At 43.7% G+C, this 22,233-nt stretch overlaps 1 protein-coding gene across 1 annotated transcript in view; it reads left to right on the forward strand.

The window, feature by feature from the left end:
• The first annotated feature begins 2,840 nt into the window (after nt 1–2,840).
• LOC124795175 (serine/arginine repetitive matrix protein 1-like) overlaps nt 2,841–22,233 on the forward strand; it is a 475,479-nt gene continuing 456,086 nt past the window's right edge. The window contains exon 1 of the mRNA XM_047259074.1: nt 2,841–3,036. The gene's annotated coding sequence lies outside the window, so the exon portion shown is untranslated. The remainder of the gene's footprint in view (nt 3,037–22,233) is intronic.

Consider the following 22,233-nt stretch of genomic DNA (forward strand, 5'->3'; position numbering starts at 1 on the left):
GAGAGGGATGGAAATTACGTGGAGAAATGAAAATATTGTTCCTAAAGGATGTATCTATACACTGAAAAACTTTAAAACTTGTAGAATAAAAATGGATTTAAAAAAATAGTGTGCATTTCTTTTGGAGTGACCCTCGTATATAGGCGTTTTGAACGACCGACGAATTTCGTTGTCAAGGTATCGGGCTGGTAGGACCACCCGACAGCCAATCCGCAACCCATCCATCCCATCCAACAACTTGTACCGTGTATAGCGCCGTCGCGCCAACCGCCCAACAAAAGTTCGTCCTTTGTCACTCAGCGCTGGATCAAATGTTGTTCTACAGAGCGCGAAGACGAAATTTTGACGGAGTTTCTGAAGAAATTTAAAGCTTGTAGACGTTTTCGTTGGAGGGTATAGTGATAGAGATGCAAGAAATGAAGCACTCGTTTCATTCTTTTAAACTTTCCGTAATGGTTTATGTGGCACATAGAATATTTTTTTTTTTTTAGTAAATGTTCGTCGCCCTTCTGTATTTCGATTTTTAAGTTCAATTTCTGGTACCTATCGGAAATAAAATCTAAAAACCGAAATACTGAAAGATTAGATCTTAGATTTAATTTCATATACGTGTCGGAAGTAAAGCCTAAAAACCGAAATGTAGACAGTCAGTTGATGTTTATTCACAAAACATACTTGCTTCATTGTTTTAAGTATTATAAAAGTCCAGTCCATATCCAAGCCTTCTGTTACGAAGAGCAAAGTGTGGGACAGTAAGTTTGTCTGCGTGGCCATCATCCATGGCAAGTACTGAAATATTCGTTTTGTAAATAAAAACCTCCTTTTCTCGCTGCAATGTATTTTATTTCTTCCAGACGCGTTTCGCATTTTATTTTAAGGTATCTTCAGTGGAATATAGAGTGATATAGTTTTGTTTTGATATACTTGAGAAGACATGAACTGTTTTATAATCTACGAATATCGCATATCAAAACAAAACTGTATATAATTCTAAAGTCCACTGAAGATGCCTTAAAGCAAAAGACGAAACGCACCGCGAAAAAGTAAAGTATATTGCAGCAATAAAAGGTTGTTTTGCTTACAAAACGAATGTTCAGATGGTTCAAATGGCTCTGAGCACTATGGGACTTAACAGCTATGGTCATCAGTCCCCTAGAACTTAGAACTACTTAAACCTAACTAACCTAAGGACATCACACACATCCATGTCCGATGCAGGATTCGAACCTGCGACCGTAGCAGTCGCGCGGTTCCGGACTGAGCGCCTAGAACTGCGAGACCACCGCGGCCGGCAAAACGAATGTTTTTACAGGCCAGTTACAGTTGCTAAATACTTCACTTCGTTTATGTCTGTTGTATTTATTAGATAATGTGCGCCACCACCACCTCTAGGATTTCTTCTCCTCATTTGAAATGAGTTTACATGGACATGTTTTGTTTTATTTATTTTGCTTTACTAGGATGTATTTTCTCAAGCAACTATAAATCACACTGCAGGTTTCAGGAATGATTTTAGATAATAACAGTGGGGATGTAACAGCGAGGTCCACTTAACTGCCGACCGGAGTGGCCGAGCGGTTCTAGGAGCTACAGTCTGGAACCGCGCGACCGCTACGGTCGCAGGTTCGAATCCTGCCTCGGGCATGGATGTGTGTGATGTCCTTAGGTTAGTTAGGTTTAAGTAGTTCTAAGTTATAGGGGACTGATGACCTCAGAAGTTAAGTCCCATAGTTCTCAGAGCCATTTGAACCATTTTCCACTTAACTTCTGCTAGTGGCTAGCAGTTGTAATGTAGCTAGCAGCCTCTCCTTGCAGCTTACAGCCTCCCTCATTTCTGTATTCTTTCTCGTTAAGAATGTTTTGACGATTTTCAGAAGCTAAGAAATGCATGTTTCATCAATTCTTAGATAATTACGGATATAATCGGCTCCCGCCGGCCGCGGTGGCCGAGCGGTTCTAGGCGCTTCAGTCCGGAACCGTGCTGCTGCTGCGGTCGCAGGTTCGAATACTGCCTCGGGCATGGTGGTGTGTGTGATGTCCTTAGGTTAGTTCTAAGTTCTAGGGGACTGATGACTTCATGTGTTAAGTATCATAGTGCTCAGAGCCATTTGAACCATCAGCTCCCAGATCCTTAAGTAACAGAACGTGCGTAAATTTCTTTCCTTCCTTAGGCCATTGTTTGCTCACAGCTTTCTCTCGTCTCTTTTTGCTCTTGTTACCTCTAAAAACAGGCAAGGCAAACCCCACGTTATTGTTTCTGTGTAAAACCAAGTGGGATCTTTCTTTATTTCGCTGGTGCCATGTCCCGCACCGATGCAGGGTCGGTATTCTTAGGAACGGATTTGGCAAGGTGAGGATGAAGGGATGGCCGGATGCCCTTCCTGCCGCCATCCCATGGAAGAGTGCGAACGTGTTCAGATGTCGGCGAGTCGTGTAACTGAGGCGGAACGTGGGGACCAGCCCGGTACTCACCTAGCGGGGTGTGGAAAACCGCCTAAAAGCCACATCCAGGCTGGTCGTTAATCCGCCGGGCGGATTCGATCCGGGGCCGGCGCGCCTACCCGAGTCCAGGAAGCAGGCGGGTCTAAACCAAGCGGGATCTCGTAGAACATAAAACAGTGAAATTGAACACAGCAATCGCTGAGTGCAGTCGATCGGGACGTCTGAAGGCTTGCCACGAAATTGGTCGGTCGGTCGGCCAATAAGTTGGTGCGGTCAAGTACGCTTGCAGTGTAGAGAGCCTGTATATAGACTACAGAGCGGTGCAGCCGGTCGCGATGCAGGTGGCTGCAGCGCGTGTGTGGAGCGTCGTGGTGGGGGAGCCGGCCCCCTCTGCCGCCCGCTGCCCGGCAACGCCAGTAGCCGCCCGCCTCCCGCGCAGCGCGCATCGACCACTCCGTATTGCAAGCCGCAGCTCCGCGCTCGTCCCGTCCACACAGCACCGCAAAGCTAGCAGCTCGCAGCCCGCCCGGGCCCGGCATGCGCTTCTGAGACGCCCACGCAGCGCAGCGCTACACCCTACCGCACACCAGACAGGTAAGCGGTGCCTCCCCAAACAAACTTTGCTCGCCAAGGTTTGCTTTCAGGGATGCGAGTTTGTTTACGTTTATCCGTCATCAAACGGTAACGAGTATGGTAGAGAGCGCTCCGTCACTCACTAAATTTACTGAAGAGCAAAAATAAGCAGTTCAGCCACAAATTAAAATTGATATAAATAGTCGAGTCTGAACTGCACTGGGGGTACCGGCTCCTTAGTGTTCTGACTACATAGTAAATTAAGCAGCGCTTACTTTTGAATTCATGAGGAGCAATACAAAAAAGCAACAAGATTTGCAAATTAAATTGTTAATTATAGGTGCATGTTTAAACTTCATTCTAGCAGATTGTTGATAGGGGGCTGGAAGCTGTCTCCATTGAGTAAATACTGCCTTGTAAAGTGCATTGTACTAAGCGCATTACGCTGCTGGATTTTGCCAAAATATCGCCAAATCTATACATAAAGCCACCTGTCAGCATGTAAATACGTGGGCGGCATAAGAACTAAGCGCAGTGTTTATTCTGATGTGACCACTGTTCACCTCAAATGTGGCGTGTTTTTATCAGTACAAATTCGTGATTACAGCAGTTACTTTTAGTATCTATGCGGTGTAAGCTATTCCTGAAGAGTTATTTCGATAAAAATTAGCGACTTATTAGGTAGCTTGACACTTAGCGGCTGAGGCAGCTCATATTTTAGTAATGTGACATTGAACTTTTACTTGGAAATTGAAAATGTGGCTATCTGTTATGGATATCAGTCTGCGGCAAGTGGCACATAATAAAACCGTCTTAAAATGTGTTCGAAGAGATATTGCAGCGTACTTCTTCAAAACGCAGGCACTGCAACTTCGTATTTAACGGCCGATACCGGGTCTGTGACTTGCAAATAAAATATCTCCCCTGTACGGGAGTAACATTAACGGGATTTACGAGTACAGGTACGACACATGGAAGACGACATCTGGAAGTTTGGTTTTGATCGTGGGTCGTGCTTGGACAGCCAAAGCTGTTAAGGCGACTGCTCGCCTAAAGAGGGAATTATGGGTTCTAGTCCCGGTCGGGCACAAATCTTCACTGTCGTCATTCCATTGTACAGCTGTAGGTGGCTCATATTTGCAACTGCGAATACATTCCATATTTTAAAATAGAATTCTGTAACTTCCTGGCAGATTAAAACTGTGTGCCGGACCGAGACTCGAACTCGGGCAAGTGCTCTACCATCTGAGCTACCCAAGCATGACTCACGCTCCGTCCTCACAGCTTTAATTCCGCCAGTACCTCGTCACCTACTTTCCAAACTTCACAGAAGCTCTCCTGCGAACCTTGTAGAACTAGCACTCCTGGAAGAAAGGATATTACGGGGTCGTGGCTTTGCCACAGCCTGTAGTTCACAGTATCTAAAACGGGCTTAGAAAAAAATGTTGGAACAGATTACCTTTCATTTTAAGTACAGCACGCACCACAGTTAAAACTGTGACAATGGAAGAAAATATAGGGTTAGTTGGAGGTTGGCGCTCCATCGTAACCACCGTCACACATCGCATTGGAATCTACCTCTGCTTTTCACTTTGCCTATAAGTTGCCTATTATCTGATCTATGCCAAATATACTATTACTCAAACAGGCATTACTCCAGTACGGAGATTATCACGTATCAGTTGTGCAAAATGTGTGACTCATTTAACGTAATGTGTTTCGGGACTACAAAGACTTGCTGTCCCCGAAACAATAGTTTTAATTCCCTAGAAGGGCCAGCTCCTTATTGTTCCGACCAGATAACTAACGAGTACCTACTTTTGAGCTGAAGAGTTATTCGTTTAACTTCACATTTATTGTCCACTAGAAATATGTAGACTTGAGCTTGAAAATGCCACTTTCTTTAATAAACAAGTTGTAAGACAATTTCATAGAACTTGAGCGCTCTCGGGCTTGGCTACCACTCGGATGATTGACTTTCTGGGTCTGACGAGTGCTGTTGGCAAGCGAGGTGCACTCAGCCCTTGTGAGGTTGATAAGTAGCGGTTCCGGTCACGAAAACTGACAACAGCCGGGCGAGCTGATGCTCCGTATCCGCATCCAGTAACGTTTATCGGCTGATGACACGGCGGTCGGTCGGTGCCACTAGGTCTCCCGAGGCCTGTTAGGAGTGGTGACGGCGTGTGTTGTGTACTTTGTACTGAGGACTGTAGGAGAACGATGAGACTGAAACATGGTCCACATCGCTGGACTGCCCAGATGAGCAACAAAGTGTCACATGCCTTCACCCATGGAGGCTTCCCGGAGAGGCCTGGAATTTAATCCGGGAAACTCGGGCACATTCTGATCAGGAAATGATACCACATCCTTTTCCTTCTTCACGGACCAAACGCTGACCGTGTTTCATTCTTCTAGATGACGTGCCATCTTTAAAATATTTTATTAAAAGTAAGTAATCTACCAGCATAATATTCGTTCACATCCAGTAGCACAGTTTGTGAGACGAGGTTTCTCTCAGCAATCTCTTCTGGTTTTTATCTGTTCACTGTGTAATGTTGAAGAACATGGACCCTTGTCCTCATCCCAGATTCAATGGATAGCTGCTCTTAGTTATCGGTGCCACTGGGTTACGGAGAAGATACCTTAACTTAGGAAAGTGACCAGGCACCTCCGACGCTTCATTTGTTTTCCCGGGCAGCATATCGATGTAGACACTGTATCCATTAGCTGGGGCAAGAACATCAAATTCGTTCGAGGAAACCACCACAGCAGCCAACCGGACAAAAACTGCAATAGCAGCATTCTGATTTCTATGTCTTCATCTTGTTCTTTTCTTCCACTTCACATTTACATTATTTCCAGCGCTGAGATATAGTTTTGCGTATATTTAGCATCTTTCTTTAGTACAAGTAACTGTGCCTGGGTTCAGTGTATACTTTATTGCCCGGATACGATCGCTCTATCTGTTCACTGGTTAAGTAATGCAGAGTATGTCCTGCCAGTCACCGCTAGGTATTTTTCTTGGTTGTGAGATGGTAGTTTTCGTCCTACTGTAGCAGCAATGTAAGTTTGAGCGGCTGTCTTGCACTTCAGCATATGAAAAGGAGATAGATTCTTTATAAACCATTCCCATATGACGTTGTTCTGTCCGCAATGGTATCTATGTTACAGGACCTCGATAAGATTACACTCTTTGCATTTCTCAATTTCCGATACATGCGTTAACTATTTTCTACCAGGTTGATCTTACAGCAGTTCCTAAAAATCCCCTGAGGGGGCGGACTTCAGCGACATCACTTAGGTAAACTACTTTGTTCCTTAAGATATTGTAGTGCTATGACCTCTTCGACGCACTTTTCGGCCGGATCCATTTATCTTTATCTGACTAGCTACACGATTCCCGTCATATAGAGTAGTAGCTGAGATTTGTATTTTCTGACACCACTGGAACCTCAACTTGCAATTCGCTTTTAGACAGAAAAGCTGATGACAGAATGAGCAGATTCGTATCTGGAGCGATGGAGTTGATCCGAAAGAGTGAATATTAGGACCCTATTCGGTCACTCAGGAAAAGGTTTTCCGCAGTTTCTCTAAATAGTTCAAAGCAAATTTTGTAAATGTTTTAAGTGAAGTCAGCATACTACTTGCGGAAACTGATAGTGTTTTTCAGATCTGATGAATCCGTAATCGAAGAGACATGAATTCTTAAGTCTCATGAATTCAGCATGCGAATGAGATCCATTGCTCATTCTCTAATGAATAATGGCATGATGATATCGCCCGAAACGTAGAGAACATTTCGCAAAAATTAGACTGCCTTAGTTTAAAGCGGAAAGTATCTATGATATTTTTTTATAAACATCTTATAAAGCCAGTAAACTTAAAAAAACAAGCAACATAAAGCAAAGTTACCAATAGTCTACAGTTATTTTATGTAACAGTAACATGGTCAGCTGATGTTTACACGTGCATACACGTAGACTCGTTAACATTTCAACTTCACCGTGTGGGTTACAGTTTGAGCTACACTCCTTCCCACTACAGCTACCTGCCTAGCCGCTGGAGCCAACCAAATGCTGATCGATTATTGAAGATAATTTCGGCGCTATATTGTGGCTCTTTCATCCTACCCTGTCGTGACCTTATTCCTGTTATACTTCAGTATACACATTATTTTCTGAGCTTAGAGTAACACAAATCAGTTCAAATGTTAATTTACTTCATTATTCTGAAATCAGAAAAGTGACTGTCAGAAACCGACGCTTAATCCCTAAACAGTGCCGTCAAATCATGTACACAGAAAGGAGCCGTAATACCCACCAAATGAGCAGGGTGCAGTGAGTCAAAGGCAATGTCCGTATCCTGTTTCTGTAGCAAGAAGTGTAAAGAAGGACATTCTGCTACCATGTTGGTCCTCCTCCTGTGCGCAATACAGTCTCAGTTCACCGTGACATGCATTACAATATCCTTGGCGCATGGCCGGCAGTACGACACCAGATGTTCACGCACAGGTCGTGCAAATTTGTAGGCTACCATCAGCTGGATAGTGAACTCTGAGTTTTGCACCATGACGTGTCTGTTCCATGATGGTGACACCGGTGTCTATGAGATGTAATGAGCCGGCCAGCTTACATATGGGTTTTAGGTGGTTTCCCCGCATCTCACTGGCTAAATACTGAACTAGTGTCTGTCCCACCTGAGAAACACTCTACGCAGACAGTCGGAGAACATTCTCAAACTTATACATGGTATTTATTCTAGACTCAGACACTGAAAATACAGATCCTGTCCTGGGGATGAATAAGAGGCTGATTACCATCGATTTTTTTCTCTTTTTAAACTCGTCGTAGTCATTATATCGTTATCATATAAAATAGCCTCGTATGGTCGTCGGCGCATCATCTGCCTTTAGGTACAACAGCAGGTACGTGTTGTGACAAAGCAGACAGTTCATATAGTCCAGTTGTCACTGTTTCTTCAGCCGGCCGCCGTGGTCTAGCGGTTCTGGCGCTGCAGTCCGGAACCGCGGGACTGCTACGGTCGCAGGTTCGAATCCTGCCTCGGGCATGGGTGTGTGTGATGTCCTTAGGTTAGTTAGGTTTAAGTAGTTCTAAGTTCTAGGGGACTTATGACCTAAGATGTTGAGTCCCATAGTGCTCAGAGCCATTTGAACCATTTTTTTTCACTGTTTCTTCTGTAACTATCACTAGCCTTCCTCCCGATACCTTTAGACACAGTGTAATACTGGTTCCGGTGTTGCATGCTTTGGGGCATGTCCTCTACAGAGAGGGAGTATTCTGAGTCTGGAACTAATGTGACAAAACAACAAGCTTAATTTATTTACCAACGATTCATCTGCAGTTTTGTGCGATCCAGTCAAGATGTTTCCATGCCATTATCGATGTAAATGATCTCCATGAGAAGCGACGGTGTATGGTGGCCCTGTTTGCTGTGGGGCGATATCGAAGCGATTTATGGCGAACATTTCGCTCTGGAAGAAATATGCCTTCACCGGCGCATTATCGTATTTCACTGATTTCGACTACAACGCAAACTTTGTATACAATAGTGGTAGGCTAATGATCGCGCAGCCTTCTTCAAATACAGGCTCCCTAAAGTTACCCGACAAAATTTCGCGAAAAACTACGTCGTACATCTTCCAAGGATTGCCATTTAAGTTCCCCGAGTATCAATTACACTTTCGTATCGGCTATACCGACGTGCTATGATACTAGATGCCTACTTCACAAGGACTTCAAACATTGTAACAGCACTGCAGAAATGTTAGCACCAGATATTTGTACGCAATTTGCTTTACATGGGGTGTTCCGATATTATTCGTTCAAATATAGGAGGTAAAGAACATAAAGACAAATATATTCAATTATGGTACACATGGTTCCTGGTGGCAATTTCTGATGGTAGGGACAATTTACACAGAAGGAAGTTTAGCATGACAATTACAGCAGTGGCATTCACAGGAACTCCTCGAATGCGCGACCATTGTCTTCATGCACACGGTACATCGTCGGACCATTGCTCGTCGTATCCGCTGGAAGATTCCTAACATGTCCACAGTGGTACGAGTACCGACGGCAGTTCTAGCGACGAGGTCTTCGTGCACCAGCTGCTTCATATGCCTCCAGAGGATGAAGTCCAGACGCGTGAGGTTAGGTGACCTGGGTGGCCAGACCACAGGGCCAGCAGCTCGGCCGATCCATCTCTTCCCGAAGGTGGCTCTTCAGATGCGCTGGCACCCCATCGTGCTGGAAGTGCGTCTCTTGTCGCACATTTAGAAGTACAACCTCCTGCAGTTCTGACAACCCATTCTTTACGAAGTTGCGATGCCTTCGTCCGTTGAGACGGAACAAATGAATGTATGGTCCAACTAACATATCAACGGTGTTGTCGCAAGGCCGTGGTGCTGTGAAGGAATCGGTTTATTTGTAAGCAGACCTCAGAGCCAACCATTTGTACAGAGAGCAGTCTTGAATTTCAGTAAACATTGCGTCAGTGACACTGACCCATCTCACGTTAGCACTGCTAACAATATGTTCGCTGTGATTGCAAGTCGACGTCAGACCATACGTTCCTTATCGAAATATATTTATTTTTGATGTTCTATACCTCATGTACGGATCTGAGCGAACAGTTTAAAACCATGTAGATGGAGTGCACTGTCCCATAGACCTTCAAATTAATCCAGTAATCCACAAAGTGGATAGATGTCCGTAGACTGACGCACTCAGAGTTTCTAGAAAATTCTTACGGTTTGTAGACAGTCCCATACTTTAAAATTGTGAACCAAAGTTATGATCTTCATCAGAATATGTAACTTTGAGGATCAAATAAAGAAAGTTTTCTGTTCTGTATGTCACAAACTGTCCATTTCTTCGTTATCATTCCATTGTTTCTTCAAAGAACTGCTAGATATACAGGATATTGCTTCTTAAGTGATGAAATTTGATCATTGAGCTTGACTAAAAAAATTATTTACACTTTTATCTCCTTGTTTTTATATTCCGACTGAATCTCTCATGACAGCAATACTTTTTCAGAAAGTCGACTAACTCAAACGAAAGGGAAATAATGCAAAGAAACCAGCCTACATCTGGTGATAGGCCCGAAATGACTCATGAAATGAAACATGAATTTTTTAAACCTAATGCAGTGGTTGGGTGGTGAGCCACTAGAATTGCTTTCGTGAAGACTTTTGTTAAATTCCTTGTCTGGCCACACAGTTTAATGTCTTATCACTTAAGGGGAACGCCAGGATGGCTCCTTCCTCAATCAGAGCTTGTGATAAATCTCCAATGACATCATTGCCGATGGGATGGTAAACCCTAATCTTTCATTTTCTCTTTCCTGGCATTTGAAGGAAGATTTTTGTTGATTTCTTATTTAATTTTGTTTATATGTGCAGACATTACGGTTTAAAATATGTGTTCAGTGAGCAGAAGAAAACTGGACTGGAAAGTGTTTGCAGCATTTCGTCACAATAGTGGGTGTAAAGGGTACAAGTGCCGAAATTTTTGTATGTGGTACTTTAATACGTGCACACATCAGTGCGTTGGCTGTTTTTTCTATGTTGAACAGTCTCCTCAGAAGCACATCAGAAACCTTACGACCTGATGTTTCCTGCGCCACTATGTATACTTCTCCTGTCAGTATAGACCAACTGTATTGTGCCCACGCATCCACACTTCGACAACTGACCTGCTACCCAGGGGAAAATAAGCATTAAGGACTTGCGATTTTCACCTATATCTGGAGATAATAACCAATCTAAAACATATGACTTGCAATAGCTATAATTATTAGTCTGTAAATGACTTAAATACTGTTGTAATGTGTTCTGATGCGAGTCGGCAACCGCTATGTTCCGAGCAGCCAAATGTTATGTCCTCGTTGGTAATGATGAATGGATGGAAGATAACCAAAGGGAACTATCGCTGTATGAGGCTGGACAGACAAGCAAAAGATTAGTTGAGTTAAGTGCACTATAAATAAATGTAATTTACTGATATTGTGTGAAAGGACTGCTACACTGTTCACAACTTGCGGCAGTTGAGGCCAGCTATGAGCAGAGGCCTAACAAGGGCGTGTAAATACAGTGAATGTTTGCCCGTAAAGCTAACTATCAACGATGTGGTGTAAAGTTCGGTACGAACTAGCGACACGAAAGTAAGCTTGTACTAAAAGACTGGTGCCTAGGTGTCCGCCACTTGTAATGCAGTCCCAGTAGTCTTCATTGGTCGCCGGCCTGGAGATTCATCGGTGGCGATGTTCAAAGCCCTGCTCGCAGCGCCACAGCAAACTCCAAGGCACTGGCTCCAGCACTATCAATAATTTACAATACTACATAAAGTTACTCAGAACACCGTCCTCATCCAACAATAGAAATATCTGCACTTAGATCCATTACAACCTGTGTAATGTAGATAACAAAGATCATCGAAAAATTACTGAAAATTTGTTCATACACTATGAAACACTGTTTAACTGAAAGATAGCATGCAGGAGAATTCTACCATCGCAACTTTGGTTAGGCGTGGAAGTAGAAATTAAAAGTTCGTCATGTCAGAACAATATTAACGAAAATCCTCGCATACCGAGGATTCCGTGCATCCTGGGAACCGAGAATTTCTACGATTTTTGCCTTTTATTGATATCTATACTGGAAAGATATTGCTCTTGGGTATTCAAAGACTTCTGAGAATGACAAAATAATATTTTTGTGTTATATAAATGCAAAGCAAACATTTTCGGAATTTTTAGTTTACTTGTACCGTGGAACCTTGCTTGCTGCCAGATTTCATGATTCTAGGTCAACAGGAAGTACCCTATACGTTTTGATGAATGAGTTTGCGAGTGTCGAAATATTTGACATTTCGATTGCATTGACTTAGCTTACAAAAAAATGGTTCAAATGGCTCTGAGCACTATGCGACTTAACTTAGAACTAATTAAACCTAACTAACCTAAGGACATCACACACATCCATGCCCGAGGCAGGATTCGAACCTGCGACCGTAGAGGTCGCTCGGTTCCAGATTGTAGCGCCTAGAACCGCACGGCCACTCAGGCCGGCTTTAGCTTACATTTACTGCAACGCCAAGGGACGGTAGACCTTACTATACATCCACCCGTTCCTGAGAAAAAGGCTTTTTAAAAGTCGGACGGACAGACAGACAGACAGACAGACGGACAGACAAAGTGATCCGGTTTTACCAGTTCAGGTTCTGCACCCTAAACAGAGCCTACACTTTTACGTATACAGATTTTCTCTTGCTCGTGAGTGGAATCTTCCAGAGTAGTAACGTAGGAACATTCGGATGGTCACGTTGCCGTCTCTCAGAAGCCTGGTTCAGCCGGACCGGGCGCGTGTGAACTTAGACAACACACAGCCTTACTCGCCAGGAAATCCTCACCAGTACGTTCAATAGCCGTTGTATAATGTTAAGATTGTTTTGGTGCACAATTCAGCCGCCCAACAGGTATACTCAGAACTGTCAGCTCTTTACTAAATCTCCAACCAACATCTTCATGTAAATAGGGAAAAATATTATGGTTTCGAACGTAGACATTACGATGCAGAAAGCTGGTTTTGCATCAGTGCAGTGCAGGAAACGGCCGGCAGTTTCCAGATCAGACGGGGCAGGCAGCGCCCCGAGCTAAACGTCTCTCTCTCTCTCTCTCTCTCTCTCTCTCTCTCTTTCTCCGTCTCTTGCCAGCGAGACCCTGGGTCCAGGCGCGAAGCAGACCAGTCGCGTCGCGTCGCCAGGTGAGAGCGCAGTTCGCTTCCTTTTTTGTGCCGTCCTCAACTCTGCCAAGGTCAGGGCGCGCACAGAGCAAGTGTTTCGTCACTTCTCACCCGTTCCCGTCGCTGCACTCGACTTAAGCGCCTGTCTATCGATGAAAGGAAGCCAATTGTTGCACGAACCATCGGGGTCAACGCGGACGCAGAAGATACAATGCAGGACTGTCTGAAACAATACTGCCATCTGTATCAAGTTACGGAAATTTCGTAAAGACAAAACAAGGTGACTGAATAGGGATTAAGAATTGCACTCATCACGAATAGGAATCTGGAGTCTTAACCATTGCACTGTCCAATATCTGAACTGGTTCTCCTGCTCACTTCGGACATGTCTGAAAGAACAGACACCACGTACCTATAATTAAGGCGAGGACGGACAATGATCTCTTCAGTGCGGATGCATACTGGACTCGAACTCTTACAGGAATAGGAGAAATGCCGCGAGTAATCAGAATAATGGGCAAGTGGCACAAAATTAGCAGTATGGAGATAAGTTGAGAATTCGGGTCTGACGGAAGGCGTGCTAGTGTAGTCTGTGCAGTTTCGATGACCACTGTGTCGGATGGCGCAGTGGTCAGCGCATCTGCCTAGTAAGCAGGATATCCGGGTTCGAATCCTCGCCCGGCACAAATTTTCGACTTTCCTCATTGATTTAAATCCATGCTCACGTTGCTCTTTCGATACTATTGCGTGAGCCGCGAGATCTTGACAAATGGAAGAATATAACGCAATTTTTGAGGGCTCTCGTTTGATAATGCTGAACTGGGAGCAGTTTAAAATAATAAAATAGAAGCTTCACCCAGGAAAATTATTTCTTTAATGAGCCTCCGTTAAAAAAAATAAAACTCCGTCCGAGCAGGCCTTGGAAGACCCGAACGTACCGACCGACCGCCGTGTCATCCTCACCCACAGGCGTCACTGGATGCGGATATGGAGGGGCATGTGGTCAGTACACCGCTGTCCCGGCCGTATATCAGTTTCCGAGACCGGAGCCGCTACTTCTCAATCAAGTAGCTCCTCAGTTTGCCTCACAAGGGCTGAGTGTACCTCGCTTGCTAATAGCGAAGACCGGATGGTCACCCATCCAATTGCTAGCCCAGCCCGACAGTGCTTAACTACGGTGATCTGACGGGAACCGGTGTTACCACTGCTGCAAGGCCGTTGGCTTTGTCCACTCCACTGGTTTCAAGTAAATCTGGATGTTTACTTCCACGTGACCATAATACAAGACTGGTTTTTGTGAAACCAGTGGAGTTAAAGGCTGCAGTAAGATCGAGCTTCTGTCGATATCGCTAACAGTAGTGTAAAGAAGACTGGCACTGTGATTGATAAATACAGTTTTATTGAAAATCAGCTCTGGCCTATCAATTCTATTTCTATTCATTAAAGATTTTCATACATTTCGCCATTACTGTAGAAATGCAACCTAGGATCTCCTCCCAGCTGTGCACTAATGCACTGTGCAGTAAGTTGCAGTGGTTGTGCACTGTATATTGAGTAGCAGTTTGGATGATTAGACAAGATTAAAGTAAGAAACTCTGGTGCTCCTGAATGCGCCCTCTATAAAAAGTAATGTGTCGTGATCCGAATCGTCACGGTTTGGAAGTACCGCATCGAGCTCTCAATAACGTAACCGGAGACAAGCGGTGTCGTGTTCGGTATCGGTTGCGCAGTATCGTCGTCCATTGATCAGTCTGTCCGCATTTCACTTCTCAAGTTAACAGGCAAAACAGCTGCAGCAAATTGTGGAGGACAGAAGTCCTCTAAGTGACAGTTCAACAGGCAGGGGAACCAAGAGACGAAGTAAACTTCAGAATAACATTGCGTGAGGCTCTGAAGCTATTTCCCACTCTGTGTGAAGTATGTTCACCTTTTCTACGTTCAGACACAAAGGTTGCAAAGTAATGTGTCCCGTAATAACCAGTACATTTTTAAAGAAGACAAAGAGGCACAGTCCAAGCGGAACTAGATTAGGAGGAATGTTAATAAAGTTAACCTATCGTCTACAATTAAATCCATATTTTATATGACCGCCGATCGAGGAAATATAGAAAACTTTAAAGATTGTCAGTAAATACTACGCTTCCGTCACGTCCATTAACATCAGGATTGCAAACCACACACATGAAAATGACGCTCTGGTGTATTTATTAAACTCGTTCTTTTGCTTCCATTGCATTTGACAAAAATGTACGAGATACTCACTGGTTGGTTGCCGCAGGTGTGTCTAGCGCAGACTTCTATTTCGCGCTGTTTGGACTCGTAACAAAACATGTGATCTAGACGTGCGGTACCTCCTAACTAGTCTAAGATGCATGTAGTTTCACGAAGTTTAGTACTCAGATGTCATCTTTTATATTAGTTACTTTTTTCAGATGTCATCTTTTATATTAGTTACTTTTTCTATCACCGACAGTGGTGTTCCGGGAAGTTCTTCGTACTGAACTGAGAAGATTTTCAATGAGTTCTAAAGAAATCCAGTGCCGGAACCCACACCTCACCGAAATTAAAAAATCACTATTTATCCATCAAATTTTAACTCATTTGTCTCGCAAGTTCGGAGCTGTTGCCACGCACTCCGCTTCGGCGTCATCTATAAATATATTCCGCAATCCAGTGAACAGAGAATGGCGGAGGGTATTATGTACAGACGCTAGTAGTTTCCTTTCCTTCCGCACTAGCAGTCTCTCTTATTTCGTCCTTACGGCCCTTAAGCGAGGTGAACGGTGCAGCAGCAGGATCGTTCTGCATTCTGTCGCAAATTATAGTTCTTTAAACGTGCCCAACAGAGCTTCGCGGAAATGTTATCCTCCAAGCATTTCCATCCAACATCACGGACAATTTCAGTAACTGTCATAGTGATCGAACAGGTCGGTAAAAAAATCTAGCAGCGCACCTCCGTACTGCTTCGAATCTTCCTTCAATTCGGCGTAACAGCGATCCAAAACACTCAAAAAGAACTCAAGAAAAGGTCGCACCAACGTCACGTATACGATTTCCTTTATACACACACCATAAAAATTTTGCGTCCCCTCGGTTCCGAGAGTTCCGGAACCTGTACAGAAAATTGGAATACGGATCAGCATAAACATTATTTCCGCCCTTTTTATTGCTCATGAAAACCACACATTGCATGTTGTACCACCATACCGCGAGACCTTCAGAGGTGGTGGTCCAGATTGCTGTACACACCGGTACCTCTAATACCCAGTAGCACTTCCTCTTGCATTGATGCATGCCTGTGTTCGTCGTGGATACTATCCAAAAGTTCATCAAGGTACTAACGGTCCAGATTGTCCCACTCCTCAACTGTGGATTGGGCGTCGATCCCTCAGAGTGTTTGGTGGGTCACGTAGTCCATAAACAGCACTTTTCAGTCTATCCCAGGCATGTTCGATGGGGTTCATGTCTGGAGAACATGCTGGCCACCTAGTCGAGCGATGTCGTTGTCCTGAAGCAAGTCATTCGCAAGATGTGCACAATGAGAGCGGGAATTGTCGTTCGTGAAGACGAATGCCTCGCCAACATGCTGCCAATATGGTTGCACTATCGGTCAGAGGGTGGCATTCACGTAGCGTACAGCCATTACGGCGCCTTCCATGACCACCAGCGGCGTACGTCGGCCCCACATAATTCCACCCCAGAACAGTAGGGAACCTCCACCTTGCTGCACCCGCTGGACAGTGTGTCTAAGGCGTTCAGCCTACCCGGGTTGCCTCCAAACACGTCTCCGACGATTGGCTGGTTGTAGGAATATGCGACACTCATCGGTGAAGAGACCGTGATGCCAATCCTGAGCAGTCCATTCGGCATGTTGTTGGGCCCATCTGTACCGCGCTGCATGTTGTCGTGGTTGCAAAGATGGACCTCTCGATGGACTTCAGGAGTGAAGTTGTGCATCATTCAACCTATTGCGCACAGTTTCAGTCGTAACACGACGTCCTGTGGCTGCACGAAAAGCATTATTCAACATGGTGGCGTTGCTGTCAGGGTTCCTACGAGCCATAATCCGTAGGTAGCAGTCATCCACTGCAGTAGTAGCCCTTGGGCGGCCTCAGCGAGGCATGTCATCAACAGTTCCTGTTTCTCTGTATCTCCTCCATGTACGAAAAACATCTGTTTGGTTCACTCCGAGATGCCTGGACACTTTCCTTGTTGAGAGCCCTTCCTGGCAGATAGTAACAATGCGGACGCGATCGAACCAGAGTATTGGCCATCTAGGAAAGATTGAACTACAGACAACACGAGCCGTGTACCTCCTTCCTGACGGAATGACTGGAACTGATCGGCTGTCGGACCCCCTCCGTCTAATAGGCGCTGCTCATGCATGGTTGTTTACATCTTTGGGCGAGTTTAGTGACATCTATGGACAGTCAAATGGACTGTCTGTGATACAATATCCACGGTCAACGTCTATCTTCAGCAGTTCTGGGAACCGGGGTGATGAAAAACTTTTTTTGATGCTCGTAGGTCCGGTACACTTTTGTAGAACTTTCCCAACATACCGTAGTCTGCCATTCGCCCTCCCAATGGCTAAGCTCTGTGCTCCTTCCATTTCATGTCGTTACGCCCATATATTTAATGACAGCATACTATTAACACTGCATTCAAATTTAGAACGTTTCTCCTATCCATCCCAAATAAGTAACATTTTCGCACATTTAAAGCAAGCTGCCACTAATTGCACCAGAACTGAAGTTCGCATTCCCCATACAGTGTCAACAGACGAGGCAGAGCGTGGCGATAACTGATTTCTTAGGGTACTTGCATCGGATGTATATTTTTGAACTATGCGCCCTTTTGTTAACCTCAGCAGTGCTTGCTGTACGTTGGCTCGCCAACTGCTAAGGCTACAATATGGGCTCTTCTGTAAATTAAAAAAAAATTATTGTATGCAGTAAAACTGAAGATATTTGTTGGAAGTGATTATCACAGTACATGTTACACCTCATAGAAAATGTTGTGCTATTTTGATACGGGTCTTAATGGTTCGAATAATTTGCGCTGAAAATGGTCACCCAAGGACCGAAATCGATCTGTAAATTAAACGATTCCAGTACTTACGACCGAGACTGCCATTTATCCAAAAATAAATATTGACAATAATACGGTCATGGTGCACACGGTTCCTTTTGGAATTACACATCGAGAAAATATTCTAGTTTCATTCCAGAGAAAAATCTACATTTGAAGCCTAATTTTCCGAGTATTCTGTGAAACGTCCCCTTTGAAAAATTATACATGCCTGTGTTTAAACTGACACACAATATTTTTAGCGCAACGCAATCTGACTTTCACAAATCCCTACAAAAGAATGGCCCTGACTAACATTAACCTATACCTTTCACAAATCACTTACCTCACAAAAATCTTCGTTACTCGAACTACTGCAGTACAGCGAGCGCCACTACTGCCAGCTAAATAAAAGATTCAAACTACGGAAGGCACTAACTACTGATAGGCATAGTTGGCAAATGAAAGATTTTAATAGAGAACAAACAATGTATTTACCTTAATAGTGTTGAAAAATGATAATATACATAGCAGTTCATGACATCCAGTCTTACAAATTTCAAAACTCCGCCATTTCTCTCCCCGCATCCACCACTGCTGGCTGCTCACCTCCAATGCGCAACGCTACGCGCTGTTAACATCCAGCTGCCCAACACTACAATGGCAGACAACAACGCAAACTAGCCACAGACTGCACACAGCACAGCTAGTGATTTTCATACAGAGCGCTACGTGGCGTTAGCAATAAGAAAACCTAAACAGCCTACTTACATCTGGGAAAGCATCTTGAAAAAGTATTTGGAAATTAATAACTCCGCTGCAGTCTTCAAAATCTGGAGTCTGTCAGTGTCACCCAAACAGGATAGTGTGTTAATGTGGGGGCCAAGCTGAAATTATTTATCTACTATCCCTTTGTCTGGAGTCAGGGAGGCGACAAATTTTAGACTTAGGGACTGCCCTGGGTGAACTTTCGTGAAACGAGACAGCTTCCAGTGACTCTCAGGAAACTAGCGCAAGGTCTAAATCGATTCTGATAGTGAATTAGTGTGATTTTCTTTAAAAATATTAATGCGAAGATGGCGTCCCAACAAACACGTTTGTATGAGTCCATACCTGATGGGTACTGAATATTATTGTGAAACCCATTAAAGTCACAAGACTCATGTTCGCTACAGACAGACAGTACGTCATGTGCCACTAACACAATCTGTGATAACCAGAGAGGTACGTATCACCTAGGTCACAGACACACATTACTAGACTGGCAATACCGTATACAATATCATGGTGACACTGAAGCTAGCCGTTTAGAATAGCAATGTGGCGGCGAGCGTAAAGGACATGTAAACAGCTGTTTATTTTCTGATTAAATACTCGTACGAAATGGGAATAAACTGATATAACTACGTTACCTTTAGAGTTTTGACATAATGGGCAGTAAATACGTCGTGTTTGGCTGTAATTTTTAGTACAGCAGACGGATGATGCAAGGAAAGGAACATGTCTCAATACAGGCATAACTACAAACATCTTACATATTTTTACTTTTGTGCTTTATGTAAGCCTAAATAATCACATTAGTTTGTCTTACCCGAAATATTGGCACTATTTAAATGGTTTATGTATATTTTAGGGCGTTTAATAATCTAGTGTGCTTGTAACCAGTTCTGATCAACTTCGGGTTTTCTTTGAATAGTATACGCGTTATGAAAGTGCTCCTATAAGTAGAACGTTCTATTTGTCGTTGATAAAACGTGTCTTTACTCATTTGAGTGTTCTCACGAAAACTATAGTCTGCTTTAAGTGTATATGTACTTGATGCACTTCTCTTAACACGATTCTACATTGTATATGTTAAACACAACTAGTACGCAAATATTTGCACAATTGCAGAAATTCTTCAAACCACGTCATAAAGCTTACCATTTCATTTCTTTTTTGAAAATAGTATTAGTACTGCACACGAACTTCCTGACGCCGCCATCTTACCTCATCAAATGTCTGGCTTCAGTAAAAGCTTCGTCTTTGCCATTCTAGTAATGCATATCTGTGACCTAGGTGTTTAGATATCGAAAGACGCTCTATTTGGCAAATGTAACAAATAAAACTGCCGATTCTCATTATTTAGAAATCTTTCAGAATCATACTTTTATTCACGTTGAAAAAGAAAAATAATTTTAAAAGAAAGTGACGATACTACTCATACGTACGTTTTTGTTTAATTTTGATATTTCGTGTCGAAATCACATTAATGAATAACTTACCTGTAGATGGCCATCATGATGGAAAGATGCTCTTATCAGCTATTTCATCAGATCAACATGGAATGCGACTGTGATGTCATAAGACCTCGACTGACTTAGAAACTTAGACCAGGTTTAGGACACTTTACCTTCCAATGACAACATCCTACTAATGGAGCTATATGAGCATTCGCTGCTGGTAGCCTCAAATTTGGCGGCACCATCCCTGTGATAATCGAGAAAACTGCACGGAAGTTCTTCTGCCTAAATTTCAGTTCGAAAATTTCGAGGAGAAACCCATGAAGTAAAATGCAGATCTAAAGAAGGTATCTTCCCCTACATTTTTAATATCCACTACTTTATACACCCGGATTTAAAAGAAATCCATAACTGCGGAAACTTTGTTACTGGTCATTCTTTATTACCTAGCTGCAGAATGTGAGCGAAATACAGGATTTCTTATTTTTGTAGGGTAGATTACAGGCCCCAGGAGCTACCCTAGGCTTCCTTTGCAGGTTTCTTATTATCACTTTACGACAAAACATTCTACTTCGACAGCGCAGCGTTATTGTGGACTGAACGATAGATTCTCGTGTTACCCACGTAAAATGTCTCGAAGTGCACAATGCTCACTAGTGAGGCAGGCCCTGCGTTAGTCACCTTAGCGACCAGGGCTAACACTTTTTTGTCACCGCCACCAATGTGTCACTCTTCTGGCAACACTGGTGAAATTGACACTCTCTGCTTGCCGGCACGAGCGGTGTTCACGCTGCCAGGGACCTGTGCTTGGAGTATTTGGCGAGACAGTCCATAACCAGCTGGCAGCCACATGTGTACCTTAGTTTATGGCTTTACGGCGAACGTACAAACGTCGTCCACTAGGAAGCAAAATAAGATGGAAAGCCTACTCAGCCTTCGCATTGACTGTTTTGTACATATTTTTCCCAAGGTCTGTTTTCTTGTAAGGAAACTTGCGACCCGGAACCACAGAGCCATTGTGATGTATGTTACGTAGTGAGGGGTTGGGCAATATTGTCAGCGTTCGCCTTTTGACACACTTCGCCAACTAGAATCACGCTCGGCTGCAATAACAATGGTCATCAGAACACCAACTTAATACACAAGTGAGTCCATTAGATAGAAATAGCGAATGCGCTTCCCCAGAATTCCACAGGGATTATAGCCACAACGAAAGGCCTTGCAAGTGTGATTGAAACAGTACCTGTAATGCAGCCACACCTTGCAGATCAGCTCATCTCCCTTTAGAAACTGTTATTCTGATTTTTAGTATCATCACATGAATTTAGATAAGGAAGAATGACTGGAAAAGCTGCGGTAATATGAGTGTGAGGTGATTCAGTTTCGCCGGCCGGAGTGGTCGAGCGGTTCTAGGTGCTCCAGTTTGGAACCGCGTGACCGCTACGGTCGCAGATTCGATTCCTGCCTTGGGCATGGATGTGTGTGATGTCCTTAGGTTAGTTAGGTTTAAGTAGTTCTAAGTTCTAGGGGACTGATGACCTCAGAAGTTAAGTCCCATAGTGCTCAGAGCCAATTTTATGATTCAGTTTTAGTTTGAAGCAGCGCACGTTCACACGATGCGACGAGACAAAGGAATTCCAATAGAAGACGGAGTCATTCATCAGTTGGAAGCGGATGGCAAAATGTTCTGAAGGCACTCGTCCGCACAAGGCAGAGCAGCTACATCGGATAGTTATCAGAAATATCTGAAGTGAATAAAATTTATTTTTTAATTTGATGTTCGTCTGTTGTTGTGGTCTTCAGTCCTGAGACTGGTTTGATGCAACTCTCCATGCTACTCTATCCTGTGCAAGCTTCTTCATCTCCCAGTACGTTCTGAAACCTACATCCTTCTGTATCTGTTTAGTGTATTTGATCTCTTGGTCTCCCTCTACGATTTTTACCCTCCACGCTACCCTCCAATACTAAATTTGTGATCCCTTGATGCCTCAGAACATGTCCTACCAGCCAATCCCTTCTTCTAGTCAAATTGTGCCACAAACTTCTCTTCTCCCCACTCCTATTCAATACCTCCTCATTAGTTATATGATCTACCCATCTAATCTTCAGCATTCTTCTGTAGCACCACATTTTGAAAGCTTCTATTCTCTTCTTGTCCAAACT

Source organism: Schistocerca piceifrons, chromosome 4, assembly GCF_021461385.2.
Source record: "Schistocerca piceifrons isolate TAMUIC-IGC-003096 chromosome 4, iqSchPice1.1, whole genome shotgun sequence".
Taxonomy (NCBI): Eukaryota; Metazoa; Arthropoda; class Insecta; order Orthoptera; family Acrididae; genus Schistocerca; species Schistocerca piceifrons.